The following is a 17,670-nucleotide window of genomic DNA, read 5'->3' as shown; positions in this document are numbered from 1 at the left end:
TAACCATACCAGCCTCCCTAAATGGGGTCAGTCGCTGTCTAACTCTACCATCTAAATGGGGTCAGTCTCTCTCTAACTATACCAATTTCTCTAAATTGGGTCAGTCTCTCTCTAACTCTACCAACTTCTCTAAATGGGGTCAGACTAACTCTACCATCATCTCTAAATGGGGTCAGTCTCTCTCTAACTCTACCATCATCCCTAAATGGGGTCAATCTCTCTCTAGCCATACCAGCCTCGCTAAATGGTGTAAGTCTCTCTAAATATACCATCTTCTCTAAATGGGGTCAGTCTCTCTCTAACCCTACCAGCTTCTCCAAATGGGGTGAGTCTCTAACTCCACCAACTTCTCTAAATGGGGTCAGTCGCTCTCTAACTATACCAGACTGTCTAAATGGGGTCAGTCTCTCTCTAACTATACCATCAAAATGGGGTCAGTCTCTCTCTAACTATACCAGACTGTCTAAATGGGGTCAGTCTCTCTCTAACTATACCAGACTGTCTAAATGGGGTCAGTCTCTCTCTAACTATACCAGGCTCTCTAAATGGGGTCAGTCTCTCTCTAACTATACCATCTAAATGGGGTCAGTCTCTCTCTAACTACCAATTTCTCTAAATGGGGTCAGTCTCTCTAACTCTACCAGCTTCTCTAAATGGGGTCAGTCTCTCTCTAACTCTACCAGCTTCTCTAAATGGGGTCAGTCTCTCTCTAACTCTACCATCTTCTCTAAATTGGACAAGTCTCTCTCTAACTACACCATCAAAATGTGTTCAGTCTCACTCTAACTATACCAGACTGTCGAAATGGGGTCAGTCTCTCTCTAACCCTACCAGCTTCTCTAAATGGGGTCAGTCTCTCTCTAACCCTACCAGCTTCTCTAAATGGGGTCAGTCTCTCTCTAAATGGGGTCAGTCTCTCTAACTCTACCAGCTTCTCTAAATGGGGTCAGTCTCTCTCTAACTCTACCAGCTTCTCTAAATGGGGTCAGTCTCTCTCTAACTCTACCGTCTTCTCTAAATTGGACAAGTCTCTCTCTAACCACACCAGCCTCCCTAAATGGGGTCAGTCTCTCTCTAACTCTACCAATTTCTCTAAATGGGGTCAGTCTCTCTCTAACTCTACCAACTTCTCTAAATGGGGTCAGACTAACTCTACCATCATCTCTAAATTGGGTCAGTCTCTCTCTAACTATACAATCTAAAAGGGGTCAGTCTCTCTCTAACTCGACCATCTTCTCTAAATGGGGTCAGTCTCTCTAACCATACCAGCCTCCCTAAATTGGGACAGTCTCTAACTATACCAACTTCTCTAAATGGGGTCAGTCTCTCTATAACTAGACCAACTTCTCTAAATGGGGTCAGTCTCTATATAACTATACCAACTTCTCTAAATGGGGTCAGTCTCTCTCTAACTCTAAAAGCCTCTCTAATTGGGGTCAGTATCTCTCTAACTCTACCAGCCTCCCTAAATGGGGTCAGTCTCTCTAACTCTAACATCAGCTCTAAATGGGGTCAGTCTCTCTCTAACTATACCATCTAAATGGGGTCAGTCTCTCTCTAACTATACCAGACTGTCTAAATGGGATAAGACTCTCTCTAACTCTAAAAGCCTCTCTAAATGGGGTCAGTCTCTCTAACTATACCAGACTCTCTAAATGGGTTCAGTCTCTCTATAACTATACCAACTTCTCTTAATGGGGTCAGTCTCTCTATAACTATACCAACTTCTCTAAATGGGGTCAGTCTCTCTTTTACTCAACCAGCTTCTCTAAATGGGGTCAGTCTCTCTAACTATACCACCTTCTCTAAATTGGGTCAGCCTCTCTCAAGCCATACCAGCCTCCCTAAATGGGGTCAGTCTCTTTCTAAATATACCATATTCTCTAAATGGGGTCAGTCTCTCTCTAACTCTACCAGCTTCTCTAAATGGGGTCAGTCTCTCTCTAACTATACCAGGCTCTCTAAATGGGGTCAGTCTCTCTCTAACTATACCATCTAAATGGGGTCAGTCTCTCTCTAACTACCAATTTCTCTAAATGGGGTCAGTCTCTCTAACTCTACCAGCTTCTCTAAATGGGGTCAGTCTCTCTCTAACTCTACCAGCTTCTCTAAATGGGGTCAGTCTCTCTCTAACTCTACCATCTTCTCTAAATTGGACAAGTCTCTCTCTAACCATACCAGCCTCCCTAAAAGGGGTCAGTCGCTGTCTAACTCTACCATCTAAATGGGGTCAGTCTCTCTCTAACTATACCAATTTCTCTAAATTGGGTCAGTCTCTCTCTAACTCTACCAACTTCTCTAAATGGGGTCAGACTAACTCTACCATCATCTCTAAATGGGGTCAGTCTCTCTCTAACTCTACCATCATCCCTAAATGGGGTCAGTCTCTCTCTAGCCATACCAGCCTCGCTAAATGGTGTAAGTCTCTCTAAATATACCATCTTCTCTAAATGGGGTCAGTCTCTCTCTAACCCTACCAGCTTCTCCAAATGGGGTGAGTCTCTAACTCCACCAACTTCTCTAAATGGGGTCAGTCGCTCTCTAACTATACCAGACTGTCTAAATGGGGTCAGTCTCTCTCTAACTATACCATCAAAATGGGGTCAGTCTCTCTCTAACTATACCAGACTGTCTAAATGGGGTCAGTCTCTCTCTAACTATACCAGACTGTCTAAATGGGGTCAGTCTCTCTCTAACTACACCATCAAAATGTGGTCAGTCTCACTCTAACTATACCAGACTGTCGAAATGGGGTCAGTCTCTCTCTAACCCTACCAGCTTCTCTAAATGGGGTCAGTCTCTCTCTAACCCTACCAGCTTCTCTAAATGGGGTCAGTCTCTCTCTAAATTGGGTCAGTCTCTCTAACTCTACCAGCTTCTCTAAATGGGGTCAGTCTCTCTCTAACTCTACCAGCTTCTCTAAATGGGGTCAGTCTCTCTCTAACTCTACCATCTTCTCTAAATTGGACAAGTCTCTCTCTAACCATACCAGCCTCCCTAAATGGGGTCAGTCGCTGTCTAACTCTACCATCTAAATGGGGTCAGTCTCTCTCTAACTATACCAATTTCTCTAAATGGGGTCAGTCTCTCTCTAACTCTACCAACTTCTCTAAATGGGGTCAGACTAACTCTACCATCATCTCCAAATTGGGTCAGTCTCTCTCTAACTATACAATCTAAAAGGGGTCAGTCTCTCTCTAACTCTACCATCTTCTCTAAATGGGGTCAGTCTCTCTAACCATACCAGCCTCCCTAAATTGGGACAGTCTCTAACTATACCAACTTCTCTAAATGGGGTCAGTCTCTCTATAACTAGACCAACTTCTCTAAATGGGGTCAGTCTCTATATAACTATACCAACTTCTCTAAATGGGGTCAGTCTCTCTCTAACTCTAAAAGCCTCTCTAATTGGGGTCAGTCTCTCTCTAACTCTACCAGCCTCCCTAAATGGGGTCAGTCTCTCTCTAACTCTAACATCTAAATGGGGTCAGTCTCTCTCTAACTCTACCAGCTTCTCTAAATGGGGTCAGTCTCTCTCTAACTCTACCATCTTCTCTAAATGGGGTCAGTCTCTCTCTAACCATACCAGCCTCCCTAAATTGGGACAGTCTCTCTAACTATACCAACTTCTCTAAATGGGGTCAGTCTCTCTATAACTATACCAACTTCTCTAAATGGGGTCAGTCTCTCTATAACCATACCAGCCTCCCTAAATGGGGTCAGTCTCTCTAAATATACCATCTTCTCTAAATGGGGTCACACTCTCTCTAACTCTACCATCTTCTCTAAATGGGGTCAGTCTCTCTCTAACTCTACCATCTTCTCTAAATGGGATCAGTCTCTCTCTAACTATACCAGCTTCTCTAAATGGGGTAAGTCTCTCTCTAACTCTACCGTCTTCTCTAAATGGGATCAGTCTCTCTCTAAATATACCATCTTCTCTAAATGGGGTCAGACTCTCTCTAACTATACCAGCTTCTCTAAATGGGGTCAGTCTCTCTAAATATACCATCTTCTCTAAATGGGATCAGTCTCTCTCTAACTATACCATCTTCTCTAAATTGGGTCAGTCTCTCTCTAACTCAACCAGTTTCTCTAAATGGGGTCAGTCTCTCTAACTATACCAGCCTCCCTAAATTGGGTCAGTCTCTCTCTAAATATACCAGCTTCTCTAAATGGGGTCAGTTTCTCTCTAACTATACCAGACTCTCTAAATGGGGTCAGTCTCTCTCTAACTCTACCATCATCTCTAAATGGGGTCAGTCTCTCTCTAACTATACCAGACTCTCTAAATGGGGTCAGTCTCTCTCTAACTCTACCAGCTTCTCTAAATGGGGTCAGTCTCTCTCTAACTATACCAGCATCTCTAAATGGGGTCAGTCTCTGTCTAACTCTACCATCTAAATGGGGTCAGTCTCTCTCTAACTATACCAGGCTCTCTAAATGGGGTCAGTCTCTCTCTAACTATACCATCTAAATGGGGTCAGTCTCTCTCTAACTACCAATTTCTCTAAATGGGGTCAGTCTCTCTAACTCTACCAGCTTCTCTAAATGGGGTCAGTCTCTCTCTAACTCTACCAGCTTCTCTAAATGGGGTCAGTCTCTCTCTGACTCTACCATCTTCTCTAAATTGGACAAGTCTCTCTCTAACCATACCAGCCTCCCTAAATGGGGTCAGTCGCTGTCTAACTCTACCATCTAAATGGGGTCAGTCTCTCTCTAACTATACCAATTTCTCTAAATTGGGTCAGTCTCTCTCTAACTCTACCAACTTCTCTAAATGGGGTCAGACTAACTCTACCATCATCTCTAAATGGGGTCAGTCTCTCTCTAACTCTACCATCATCCCTAAATGGGGTCAGTCTCTCTCTAGCCATACCAGCCTCGCTAAATGGTGTAAGTCTCTCTAAATATACCATCTTCTCTAAATGGGGTCAGTCTCTCTCTAACCCTACCAGCTTCTCTAAATGGGGTCAGTCTCTCTCTAACTCTACCATCTTCTCTAAATTGGACAAGTCTCTCTCTAACCATACCAGCCTCCCTAAATGGGGTCAGTCGCTGTCTAACTCTACCATCTAAATGGGGTCAGTCTCTCTCTAACTATACCAATTTCTCTAAATTGGGTCAGTCTCTCTCTAACTCTACCAACTTCTCTAAATGGGGTCAGACTAACTCTACCATCATCTCCAAATTGGGTCAGTCTCTCTCTAACTATACAATCTAAAAGGGGTCAGTCTCTCTCTAACTCTACCATCTTCTCTAAATGGGGTCAGTCTCTCTAACCATACCAGCCTCCCTAAATTGGGACAGTCTCTAACTATACCAACTTCTCTAAATGGGGTCAGTCTCTCTATAACTAGACCAACTTCTCTAAATGGGGTCAGTCTCTATATAACTATACCAACTTCTCTAAATGGGGTCAGTCTCTCTCTAACTCTAAAAGCCTCTCTAATTGGGGTCAGTCTCTCTCTAACTCTACCAGCCTCCCTAAATGGGGTCAGTCTCTCTCTAACTCTAACATCTAAATGGGGTCAGTCTCTCTCTAACTCTACCAGCTTCTCTAAATGGGGTCAGTCTCTCTCTAACTCTACCATCTTCTCTAAATGGGGTCAGTCTCTCTCTAACCATACCAGCCTCCCTAAATTGGGACAGTCTCTCTAACTATACCAACTTCTCTAAATGGGGTCAGTCTCTCTATAACTATACCAACTTCTCTAAATGGGGTCAGTCTCTCTATAACCATACCAGCCTCCCTAAATGGGGTCAGTCTCTCTAAATATACCATCTTCTCTAAATGGGGTCACACTCTCTCTAACTCTACCATCTTCTCTAAATGGGGTCAGTCTCTCTCTAACTCTACCATCTTCTCTAAATGGGATCAGTCTCTCTCTAACTATACCAGCTTCTCTAAATGGGGTAAGTCTCTCTCTAACTCTACCGTCTTCTCTAAATGGGATCAGTCTCTCTCTAAATATACCATCTTCTCTAAATGGGGTCAGACTCTCTCTAACTATACCAGCTTCTCTAAATGGGGTCAGTCTCTCTAAATATACCATCTTCTCTAAATGGGATCAGTCTCTCTCTAACTATACCATCTTCTCTAAATTGGGTCAGTCTCTCTCTAACTCAACCAGTTTCTCTAAATGGGGTCAGTCTCTCTAACTATACCAGCCTCCCTAAATTGGGTCAGTCTCTCTCTAAATATACCAGCTTCTCTAAATGGGGTCAGTTTCTCTCTAACTATACCAGACTCTCTAAATGGGGTCAGTCTCTCTCTAACTCTACCATCATCTCTAAATGGGGTCAGTCTCTCTCTAACTATACCAGACTCTCTAAATGGGGTCAGTCTCTCTCTAACTCTACCAGCTTCTCTAAATGGGGTCAGTCTCTCTCTAACTATACCAGCATCTCTAAATGGGGTCAGTCTCTCTCTAACTATACCAGGCTCTCTAAATGGGGTCAGTCTCTCTCTAACTATACCATCTAAATGGGGTCAGTCTCTCTCTAACTACCAATTTCTCTAAATGGGGTCAGTCTCTCTAACTCTACCAGCTTCTCTAAATGGGGTCAGTCTCTCTCTAACTCTACCAGCTTCTCTAAATGGGGTCAGTCTCTCTCTGACTCTACCATCTTCTCTAAATTGGACAAGTCTCTCTCTAACCATACCAGCCTCCCTAAATGGGGTCAGTCGCTGTCTAACTCTACCATCTAAATGGGGTCAGTCTCTCTCTAACTATACCAATTTCTCTAAATTGGGTCAGTCTCTCTCTAACTCTACCAACTTCTCTAAATGGGGTCAGACTAACTCTACCATCATCTCTAAATGGGGTCAGTCTCTCTCTAACTCTACCATCATCCCTAAATGGGGTCAGTCTCTCTCTAGCCATACCAGCCTCGCTAAATGGTGTAAGTCTCTCTAAATATACCATCTTCTCTAAATGGGGTCAGTCTCTCTCTAACCCTACCAGCTTCTCTAAATGGGGTCAGTCTCTCTCTAACTCTACCATCTTCTCTAAATTGGACAAGTCTCTCTCTAACCATACCAGCCTCCCTAAATGGGGTCAGTCGCTGTCTAACTCTACCATCTAAATGGGGTCAGTCTCTCTCTAACTATACCAATTTCTCTAAATTGGGTCAGTCTCTCTCTAACTCTACCAACTTCTCTAAATGGGGTCAGACTAACTCTACCATCATCTCTAAATGGGGTCAGTCTCTCTCTAACTCTACCATCATCCCTAAATGGGGTCAATCTCTCTCTAGCCATACCAGCCTCGCTAAATGGTGTAAGTCTCTCTAAATATACCATCTTCTCTAAATGGGGTCAGTCTCTCTCTAACCCTACCAGCTTCTCCAAATGGGGTGAGTCTCTAACTCCACCAACTTCTCTAAATGGGGTCAGTCGCTCTCTAACTATACCAGACTGTCTAAATGGGGTCAGTCTCTCTCTAACTATACCATCAAAATGGGGTCAGTCTCTCTCTAACTATACCAGACTGTCTAAATGGGGTCAGTCTCTCTCTAACTATACCAGACTGTCTAAATGGGGTCAGTCTCTCTCTAACTATACCAGGCTCTCTAAATGGGGTCAGTCTCTCTCTAACTATACCATCTAAATGGGGTCAGTCTCTCTCTAACTACCAATTTCTCTAAATGGGGTCAGTCTCTCTAACTCTACCAGCTTCTCTAAATGGGGTCAGTCTCTCTCTAACTCTACCAGCTTCTCTAAATGGGGTCAGTCTCTCTCTAACTCTACCATCTTCTCTAAATTGGACAAGTCTCTCTCTAACTACACCATCAAAATGTGTTCAGTCTCACTCTAACTATACCAGACTGTCGAAATGGGGTCAGTCTCTCTCTAACCCTACCAGCTTCTCTAAATGGGGTCAGTCTCTCTCTAACCCTACCAGCTTCTCTAAATGGGGTCAGTCTCTCTCTAAATGGGGTCAGTCTCTCTAACTCTACCAGCTTCTCTAAATGGGGTCAGTCTCTCTCTAACTCTACCAGCTTCTCTAAATGGGGTCAGTCTCTCTCTAACTCTACCGTCTTCTCTAAATTGGACAAGTCTCTCTCTAACCACACCAGCCTCCCTAAATGGGGTCAGTCTCTCTCTAACTCTACCAATTTCTCTAAATGGGGTCAGTCTCTCTCTAACTCTACCAACTTCTCTAAATGGGGTCAGACTAACTCTACCATCATCTCTAAATTGGGTCAGTCTCTCTCTAACTATACAATCTAAAAGGGGTCAGTCTCTCTCTAACTCGACCATCTTCTCTAAATGGGGTCAGTCTCTCTAACCATACCAGCCTCCCTAAATTGGGACAGTCTCTAACTATACCAACTTCTCTAAATGGGGTCAGTCTCTCTATAACTAGACCAACTTCTCTAAATGGGGTCAGTCTCTATATAACTATACCAACTTCTCTAAATGGGGTCAGTCTCTCTCTAACTCTAAAAGCCTCTCTAATTGGGGTCAGTATCTCTCTAACTCTACCAGCCTCCCTAAATGGGGTCAGTCTCTCTAACTCTAACATCAGCTCTAAATGGGGTCAGTCTCTCTCTAACTATACCATCTAAATGGGGTCAGTCTCTCTCTAACTATACCAGACTGTCTAAATGGGATAAGACTCTCTCTAACTCTAAAAGCCTCTCTAAATGGGGTCAGTCTCTCTAACTATACCAGACTCTCTAAATGGGTTCAGTCTCTCTATAACTATACCAACTTCTCTTAATGGGGTCAGTCTCTCTATAACTATACCAACTTCTCTAAATGGGGTCAGTCTCTCTTTTACTCAACCAGCTTCTCTAAATGGGGTCAGTCTCTCTAACTATACCACCTTCTCTAAATTGGGTCAGCCTCTCTCAAGCCATACCAGCCTCCCTAAATGGGGTCAGTCTCTTTCTAAATATACCATATTCTCTAAATGGGGTCAGTCTCTCTCTAACTCTACCAGCTTCTCTAAATGGGGTCAGTCTCTCTCTAACTATACCAGGCTCTCTAAATGGGGTCAGTCTCTCTCTAACTATACCATCTAAATGGGGTCAGTCTCTCTCTAACTACCAATTTCTCTAAATGGGGTCAGTCTCTCTAACTCTACCAGCTTCTCTAAATGGGGTCAGTCTCTCTCTAACTCTACCAGCTTCTCTAAATGGGGTCAGTCTCTCTCTAACTCTACCATCTTCTCTAAATTGGACAAGTCTCTCTCTAACCATACCAGCCTCCCTAAATGGGGTCAGTCGCTGTCTAACTCTACCATCTAAATGGGGTCAGTCTCTCTCTAACTATACCAATTTCTCTAAATTGGGTCAGTCTCTCTCTAACTCTACCAACTTCTCTAAATGGGGTCAGACTAACTCTACCATCATCTCTAAATGGGGTCAGTCTCTCTCTAACTCTACCATCATCCCTAAATGGGGTCAGTCTCTCTCTAGCCATACCAGCCTCGCTAAATGGTGTAAGTCTCTCTAAATATACCATCTTCTCTAAATGGGGTCAGTCTCTCTCTAACCCTACCAGCTTCTCCAAATGGGGTGAGTCTCTAACTCCACCAACTTCTCTAAATGGGGTCAGTCGCTCTCTAACTATACCAGACTGTCTAAATGGGGTCAGTCTCTCTCTAACTATACCATCAAAATGGGGTCAGTCTCTCTCTAACTATACCAGACTGTCTAAATGGGGTCAGTCTCTCTCTAACTATACCAGACTGTCTAAATGGGGTCAGTCTCTCTCTAACTACACCATCAAAATGTGGTCAGTCTCACTCTAACTATACCAGACTGTCGAAATGGGGTCAGTCTCTCTCTAACCCTACCAGCTTCTCTAAATGGGGTCAGTCTCTCTCTAACCCTACCAGCTTCTCTAAATGGGGTCAGTCTCTCTCTAAATTGGGTCAGTCTCTCTAACTCTACCAGCTTCTCTAAATGGGGTCAGTCTCTCTCTAACTCTACCAGCTTCTCTAAATGGGGTCAGTCTCTCTCTAACTCTACCATCTTCTCTAAATTGGACAAGTCTCTCTCTAACCATACCAGCCTCCCTAAATGGGGTCAGTCGCTGTCTAACTCTACCATCTAAATGGGGTCAGTCTCTCTCTAACTATACCAATTTCTCTAAATGGGGTCAGTCTCTCTCTAACTCTACCAACTTCTCTAAATGGGGTCAGACTAACTCTACCATCATCTCCAAATTGGGTCAGTCTCTCTCTAACTATACAATCTAAAAGGGGTCAGTCTCTCTCTAACTCTACCATCTTCTCTAAATGGGGTCAGTCTCTCTAACCATACCAGCCTCCCTAAATTGGGACAGTCTCTAACTATACCAACTTCTCTAAATGGGGTCAGTCTCTCTATAACTAGACCAACTTCTCTAAATGGGGTCAGTCTCTATATAACTATACCAACTTCTCTAAATGGGGTCAGTCTCTCTCTAACTCTAAAAGCCTCTCTAATTGGGGTCAGTCTCTCTCTAACTCTACCAGCCTCCCTAAATGGGGTCAGTCTCTCTAACTCTAACATCAGCTCTAAATGGGGTCAGTCTCTCTCTAACTATACCATCTAAATGGGGTCAGTCTCTCTCTAACTATACCAGACTGTCTAAATGGGATAAGACTCTCTCTAACTCTAAAAGCCTCTCTAAATGGGGTCAGTCTCTCTAACTATACCAGACTCTCTAAATGGGGTCAGTCTCTCTATAACTATACCAACTTCTCTTAATGGGGTCAGTCTCTCTATAACTATACCAACTTCTCTAAATGGGGTCAGTCTCTCTTTAACTCAACCAGCTTCTCTAAATGGGGTCAGTCTCTCTAACTATACCACCTTCTCTAAATTGGGTCAGCCTCTCTCAAGCCATACCAGCCTCCCTAAATGGGGTCAGTCTCTTTCTAAATATACCATATTCTCTAAATGGGGTCAGTCTCTCTCTAACTCTACCAGCTTCTCTAAATGGGGTCAGTTTCTCTCTAACTATACCAGACTCTCTAAATGGGGTCAGTTTCTCTCTAACTCTACTATCATCTCTAAATGGGGTCAGTCTCTCTCTAACTCTACCAGCTTCTCTAAATGGGGTCAGTCTCTCTCTAACTCTACCAGCCTCCCTAAATGGGGTCCGTCTCTCTTTAAATATACTATCTTCTCTAAATGGGATCAGTCTCTCTAACTCTACCATCTTCTCTAAATGGGATCAGTCTCTCTCTAACATCTAAATGGGGTCAGTCTCTCTCTAACTCTACCATCTTCTCTAAATGGGGTCAGTCTCTCTCTAACCATACCAGCCTCCTTAAATTGGGTCAGTCTCTAACTATACCATCTTCTCTAAATGGGACCAGTCTCTCTATAACTATACCAACTTCTCTAAATGGGGTCAGTCTCTCTATAACTATACCAACTTCTATAAATGGGGTCAGTCTCTCTATAACTATACCAACTTCTCTAAATGGGGTCAGTCTCTCTCTAACTATACCAGCTTCTCTAAATGAGGTCAGTCTCTAACTATACCATCTTCTCTAAATGGGGTCAGTCTCTCTCTAACCATACCAGCTTATCCAAAATGGGTCAGTCTCTCTCAACTATACCAGCTTCTCTATATGGGGTCAGTCTCTCTCTAAATATACTAGCTTCTCTAAATGGGGTCAGTCTCTAACTATACCAGCTTTTCTAAATGGGGTCAGTCTCTCTCTAGCCATACCAGCCTCCCTAAATGGGGTCAGTCTCTCTCTAAATATACCATCTTCTCTAAATGGGGTCAGTCTCTCTCTAGCTATACCAGCGTCTCTAAATGGGGTCAGTCTCTAACTCTACCAACTTCTCTAAATGGGGTCAGTCTCTATCTAACTATACCAGACTATCTAAATGGGGTCAGTCTCTAACTATACCATCTTCTCTAAATGGGGTCAGTCTCTCTCTAGCCATACCAGCCTCCCTAAATGGGGTCAGTCTCTCTCTAAATATACCATCAGTCTCTCTCTAACTCTACCAGCTTCTCCAAATGGGGTCAGTCTCTCTCTAACCATACCAGCTTCTCTAAACGGGGTCAGTCTCTCTCTAACTATACCAGCTTCTCTATATGGGGTCAGTCTCTCTCTAACTGTACCAGCTTCTCTATATGGGGTCAGTCTCTCTCTAAATATACTAGCTTCTCTAAATGGGGTCAGTCTCTAACTACACCAGCTTTTCTAAATGGGGTCAGTCTCTCTAGCCATACCAGCCTCCCTAAATGGGGTCAGTATCTCTCTAAATATACCATCTTCTCTAAATGGGGTCAGTCTCTCTCTAACTCTACCAGCTTTGTGAAATGGGGTCAGTCTCTAACTCTACCAACTTCTCTAAATGGGGTCAGTCTCTATCTAACTATACCAGACTCTCTAAATGGGATCTGTCTCTCTCTAACTCTACCAATGTCCCTAAATGGGGCCAGTCTCTCTCTAAATATACAAGCTTCTCTAAATGGGGTCAGTCTCTCTTACTATACTAGCTTTTCTAAATGGGGTCAGTCTCTCTCTAAATATACTAGCTTCTCTAAATGGGGTCAGTCTCTCTCTAAATATACCAGTTTCTCTAAATGGGGTCAGTCTCTCTGTAACTCCACCAGCTTCTCTAAATGGGGTCAGTCTCTCTCTAACTATACCAGCTTTTCTAAATGGGGTCAGTCTCTCTCTAAATATACTAGCTTCTCTAAATGGGGTCAGTCTCTCTCTAAATATACTAGCTTCTCTAAATAGGGTCAGTCTCTCTATGCATCTGACAAGAGGGACTAGCTCAAAGGCTAGCCAATACCAATGACCATTACAATTCAGAGTTGCCCAACTAGCCAATACCACTCACCTATTAGTCCTACACTCCACTCTAAGGCCTACACTTAGCGCCGTGAGGATGTTGATTAAATGAACTTTAACATATTCCCCGTATTGATTACCTGAACAATTCACTGTCATACCACTGTCATACCACTGTCATACCATGTTACCATCGCATAGCATGGTATAGTGGGAAAATAACGGTGTGTTAGCTGTGACATAATACATCTAATTCATATTCTCCAGGCAAGTGAGTAGCAGCAGACAGAAAGGCAGACAGGCAAACGGGCAGGCAGACAGGCAAACGGTCAGACAGACAAAAAAAGGCAGACAGACAGACAGGCAAGCAGATGTGTTATCCTCTAAACGACAACTATCCTGTCTCTCCGTTATAACTCACTTTATTTTTGGGCAGCTGTGCTGTTCTGATGGAGTCCAGGCTGTGCTGTTCTGATGGAGTCCAGGTCCAGCGTTTTGAATCAATCCTTTAGTTTCCCACCCCTAGGTCCCCCTGGACTGGTCCCCATAATCCCCTTCATAGAATCCCATTCAGGGAAAGTTACCCAGAAACCAACCCTCCAGCCTTACTTGACCTAACCTGCCCTCTGCAGTCCACACTGTCAAGCTGCTATGATTAAAACATTACAGAGCAGTACACTAGTCTGGTCTCCTTGATTCCATACAGAGAACCTCAAATAAGTTGTCTTCAAGGGATCAACAATAGAGTAACATTCTATTCCAAGTCCAGCCTGACTTTCCTAACATGTGTTCTATCCTCCACAGTCCTCACTCTCTTTCATTATAATTACATCAAATGAAATCCAATTTTATTTATCACCTACACGTGTTTATCAGATGTTATTGTGGGTGTAGAGAAATGCTTATGTTTCTAGCTCTAACAGTACAGTAATATCTAACAATACACACAAATCTAAAGTAAAGGAATGGAATTAAGAATATATAAATATTGGGCGAGCAATGTCAGAGCCGCATAGACTAAGACACAGTAGAATAGGATAGAATACAGTATATACATATGAGATGAGCAAAGCAAAATATGTAAACATTATTAAAGTGACTAGTGTTCCATTATTAAAGTGGCCAGTCATTCCAAGTCTATGTATATAGGGCAGCTCTAATGTGCTAGTGATGGCTATTTAACATCATTTTACAGTCTGATGGCCTTGAGATAGAAGATATTTTTCAGTGTCTTGGTCCCAGCTTTGATGCACCTGTACTGACCTCGCCTTCTGGATGATAGCGGGGTGAACAGGCAGTGGCTCGGGTGGTTGTTGTCCTTGATGATCTTTATGGCCTTCCTGTGATATCGGGTGCTGTAGGTGTCCTGGAGGGCAGGTAGTTTTCCCCCGGTGATGTGTTAGGCAGTGGGGTGAACACTGTCGGTGTGGGTGGACCACACTGTCGGTGTGGGTGGACCATTTTAGTTTGTCGGAGATATGTACGCCAAGGAACTTGAAGCTTTCCACCTTCTCCACTGCGGTCCCGTCGATATGGATAGGACTATTTTGGAGGTATCCAGGGTTTTCACTTTTGTGGCTAAATCCTGACTTTGAGAAATGAACATAAGTAGAACTGGGACAGAACTTCCTGTCTTACAGATGTTTGGCCCACAGGAAGTAGCTGCTCTTTCTTACCGATGTTTGGCCCACAGGAAGTAGCTGCTCTTTCTTACAGATGTTTGGCCCATAGGAAGTAGCTGCTCTTGCTGACTTTGATGCACAAACATATTTTTCCCCACCTATTAAATAAAGGCTAAATAAATACATCAGCAGGCTATGCTGTGAAACAGGCTATTAGAAATGGCGGGTTTCTTTTATTACGTGAATGACGTCTTTGATGTGCTTATCTACGCACAAACATATTTTTCCCCACCTATCAATAAAATAATTTTAATAATTAATTAATAATAATTTTTCGAATGTTTTACTGTGTGTGAACTTTCAAACGCATCCTGTTATTACTTAATGTATAATGTGATAGGTATTTTAATATTACTATTTTAAAAACATTTCATTCATAAAATATTATTAGTCCACTTCCTCAAATGAAAGGGATGATGATGCAATCATTGCGAGTTGGAGGGAATCTGATTTCATTGGTCCTCAACTCACAGCTCAGTCATTTCAGCCAGGGTAAGTGGAGTTAGCCCTGAGTCAGTCTGTCCCGGAGCAGGTTAGTTCTGAACGATTCGTTGCCATAGAAATGTACCTGGCTGAAAGGTGAGACACTTTCGTATGACCGGCTATTCTGATTTGAACTCAGAGTTGGCCGAAGTTACCTCGCTAACTCCTCAAACCTGCTCTGTAGTATAGGGCTCTGGACAGTATATCGCTCAGTATGTTGGCTACAATGTACAACTGCCAGGCAGGTCAAATGTAGGGGGTGGCTGAATAGTCTCCTGTAAACTGTCAGGCAGGTCAAATGTAGGGGGTGGCTGAATAGTCTCCTGTAAACTGCCAGGCAGGTCAAATGTAGGGAGTGGCTGAAGAACAGTCTCCTGTAAACTGCCAGGCAGGTCAAATGTAGGGGGTGGCTGAATAGTCTCCTGTAAACTGCCAGGCAGGTCAAATGTACGGGGGTGGCTGAAAAGTCTCCTGTAAACTGCCAGGCAGGTCAAATGTAGGGGGTGGCTGAATAGTCTCCTGTAAACTGCCAGGCAGGTCAAATGTAGGGGGTGGCTGAAGATCAGGCTCCTGTAGTGTCTCAAATTGCACCCTATTTCCTATTTAGTGCACTATATTTTACAAGGGCTATATAGGGAATAGGGTGCTATTCAGTACGCAGGGTTGGTGATTGAGTAGCATTCCGTGCTGGTGCTTGGTCTTCCTGGGACCAGTACTGCCTGGAAAAAAGGCTCTGTCTTGGTACTCTGATGGGAGTAGGAAGGATCATGCAGGGCTGGGGAAACTGGTTCTCTGGTCGTGAAGGGAAACAATCTGTGTCATAGTGAGACATTCCACCACCTAAAGGCTGTGCAGGGCTGGGAAAACTGGTTCTCTGGCGTGAAGGGAAACAATCTGTGTCATAGTGAGACATTCCACCACCTAAAGGCTGTCCTTTACCAGATGCTGTGTTCTGTTTCTCTCCCTCTCGACTATTTGTTCATTTGTATGCAGTGTTATGGAGTAGTGAACTACACTGTAGTCCAACTAGTAATTTATTAACTACAGTAGCTTGGTGGTAGTTGAACTAAACTCAAATCTTTGTCGTGTTTTCAGTAGCTAATTCACGTTTTTTGTCTAATAGGCTACATTGCACATTCTTTTAACATCTGACTCCAAAGTGAAGAGAGTCTATGACATTTCAGATTCATAACGAAGTAGTTTGAGGTGAACTGCTTTTTTCCCAAAGTAACTTCAGTTAGATAGACTATATTCTTAAGGACGGCTTTACTATAGCTTGACTTCCCCCAGTGTAAAGTAATTTGTAGCTTTGGTCAACTAGTATGTTCAGAGGAACTTCCCTCAACACTGCTTGTATGTGTTCTCGTTTCCATCTGAGCTGTCACATCTGCTCCTGCCACGCCCTCTAGTGCTCATCCGGTGTCTCCTTGACCTGCCACCACTCCCCCAGTGCTCTCTCTCTCTCTCTCTCTCTTTGTGTGTGTATGTGATTGTGTGGGCGGAGACAGGTGTGCTGGAGTCAGAGCAGATCCCTACCAGCTGCAACCTGTTCCATAATCAGTACCTCTACAAATACTCAGTCTTCCCCCCCCCCGTATTGCCTACGTATGGTTAGCGAGGTAACTTTGGTCAACTCGGAGTTCAAATCAGGATAACCGGTCATACGAAAGTGTCAAAGTCAATGTGCGGGTGCACTGGTTAGTTGAGGTCATATGTACATGTTGGTAGAGTTATTAAAGTGACTAGGCATAGATAATAACAGAGAGTAGCAGCAGCGTAAGAGGGGGGGAGGGCGGGCAATGCAAATAGTCTGGGTAGCCATTTGACTAGATGTTCAGGAGTCTTATGGCTTGGGAATAGAAGCTGTTTAGAAGCTTTTTGGACCTATACTTGGCTCTCCGGTACCGCTTGCCGTGCGGTAGCAGAGAGAACAGTCTATGACTGGGGTGGCTGGAGTCTTTGACAATTTTTAGGTACTTTCTCTGACACCGCCTGGTATAGAGTTCCCAGTGATGTACTGGGGCCATTCGCACTACCCTCTGTAGTGCCTTGCGGTCGGAGGACGAGCAGTTGCCATACCAGGCAGTGATGCAACCAGTCAGGATGCTCTCGATGGTGCAGCTGTAGAACCATTTGAGGATCTGAGGACTCATGCCAAATCTTGTCAGTCTCCTGAGAGGGAATAGGTTTTTTCGTGCCCTCTTCACGACTGTCTTGGTGTGCTTGGACCATGTTTGTTGGTGATGTGGACACCAAGGAACTTGAAGCTCTCAACATGCTCCACTGCAGCCCCGTTGATGAGAATGGGTGCTTTGGGTAAGTGATCTAGCATTGGTAACAGATCTTAAAGCACCATGATACACTGTGTGCCCAGAGTTTTCAAGGTACTTGCTGAGGCCTGCATATAGACAATATCACCATCATCCAGCACTGATTAAAACGTGCTTTGAACAAGATCTTCTCTGACTAACATTGAAAAACAAGATTTGTTCCTGAAATAAAAACTCAGTTTCAACTTCAGTTTGTTAGTCAAGGTATCAATATGCTGTTTAAAACTCTTAATCTAACCAAATCCCAAGAGATTTATAGGTGACCCTTTCAATTTGCTGGCCTGTTATAGTTAAAATCTACAAGTGACTCCATCTGTTTACTTTCAGGGAAGAGAAAACCATAAACTTTGTTTTCATTAAGGACAAGTTTCAATTGGAAAAGCTGCCTTTGAATAACATCAAAGGTCA

General features: G+C 43.5%; 1 protein-coding gene across 3 annotated transcripts in view; it reads right to left on the bottom strand.

Moving 5' to 3' along the window:
* Positions 1 to 13,325, bottom strand: part of srd5a2b (steroid-5-alpha-reductase, alpha polypeptide 2b) — a 134,897-nt gene extending 121,572 nt beyond the window's left edge. For all 3 annotated transcript variants that reach the window (XM_055940252.1, XM_055940167.1, XM_055940335.1), the window contains exon 1: positions 13,189 to 13,325. The gene's annotated coding sequence lies outside the window, so the exon portion shown is untranslated. The remainder of the gene's footprint in view (positions 1 to 13,188) is intronic.
* Positions 13,326 to 17,670: the final 4,345 nt, after the last annotated feature.

Source organism: Salvelinus fontinalis, chromosome 1, assembly GCF_029448725.1.
Source record: "Salvelinus fontinalis isolate EN_2023a chromosome 1, ASM2944872v1, whole genome shotgun sequence".
In the NCBI taxonomy this organism is placed as follows: Eukaryota; Metazoa; Chordata; class Actinopteri; order Salmoniformes; family Salmonidae; genus Salvelinus; species Salvelinus fontinalis.
Note: the sequence above shows the minus strand (reverse complement) of the source record. Positions and strands in the feature narration are given on the sequence as shown.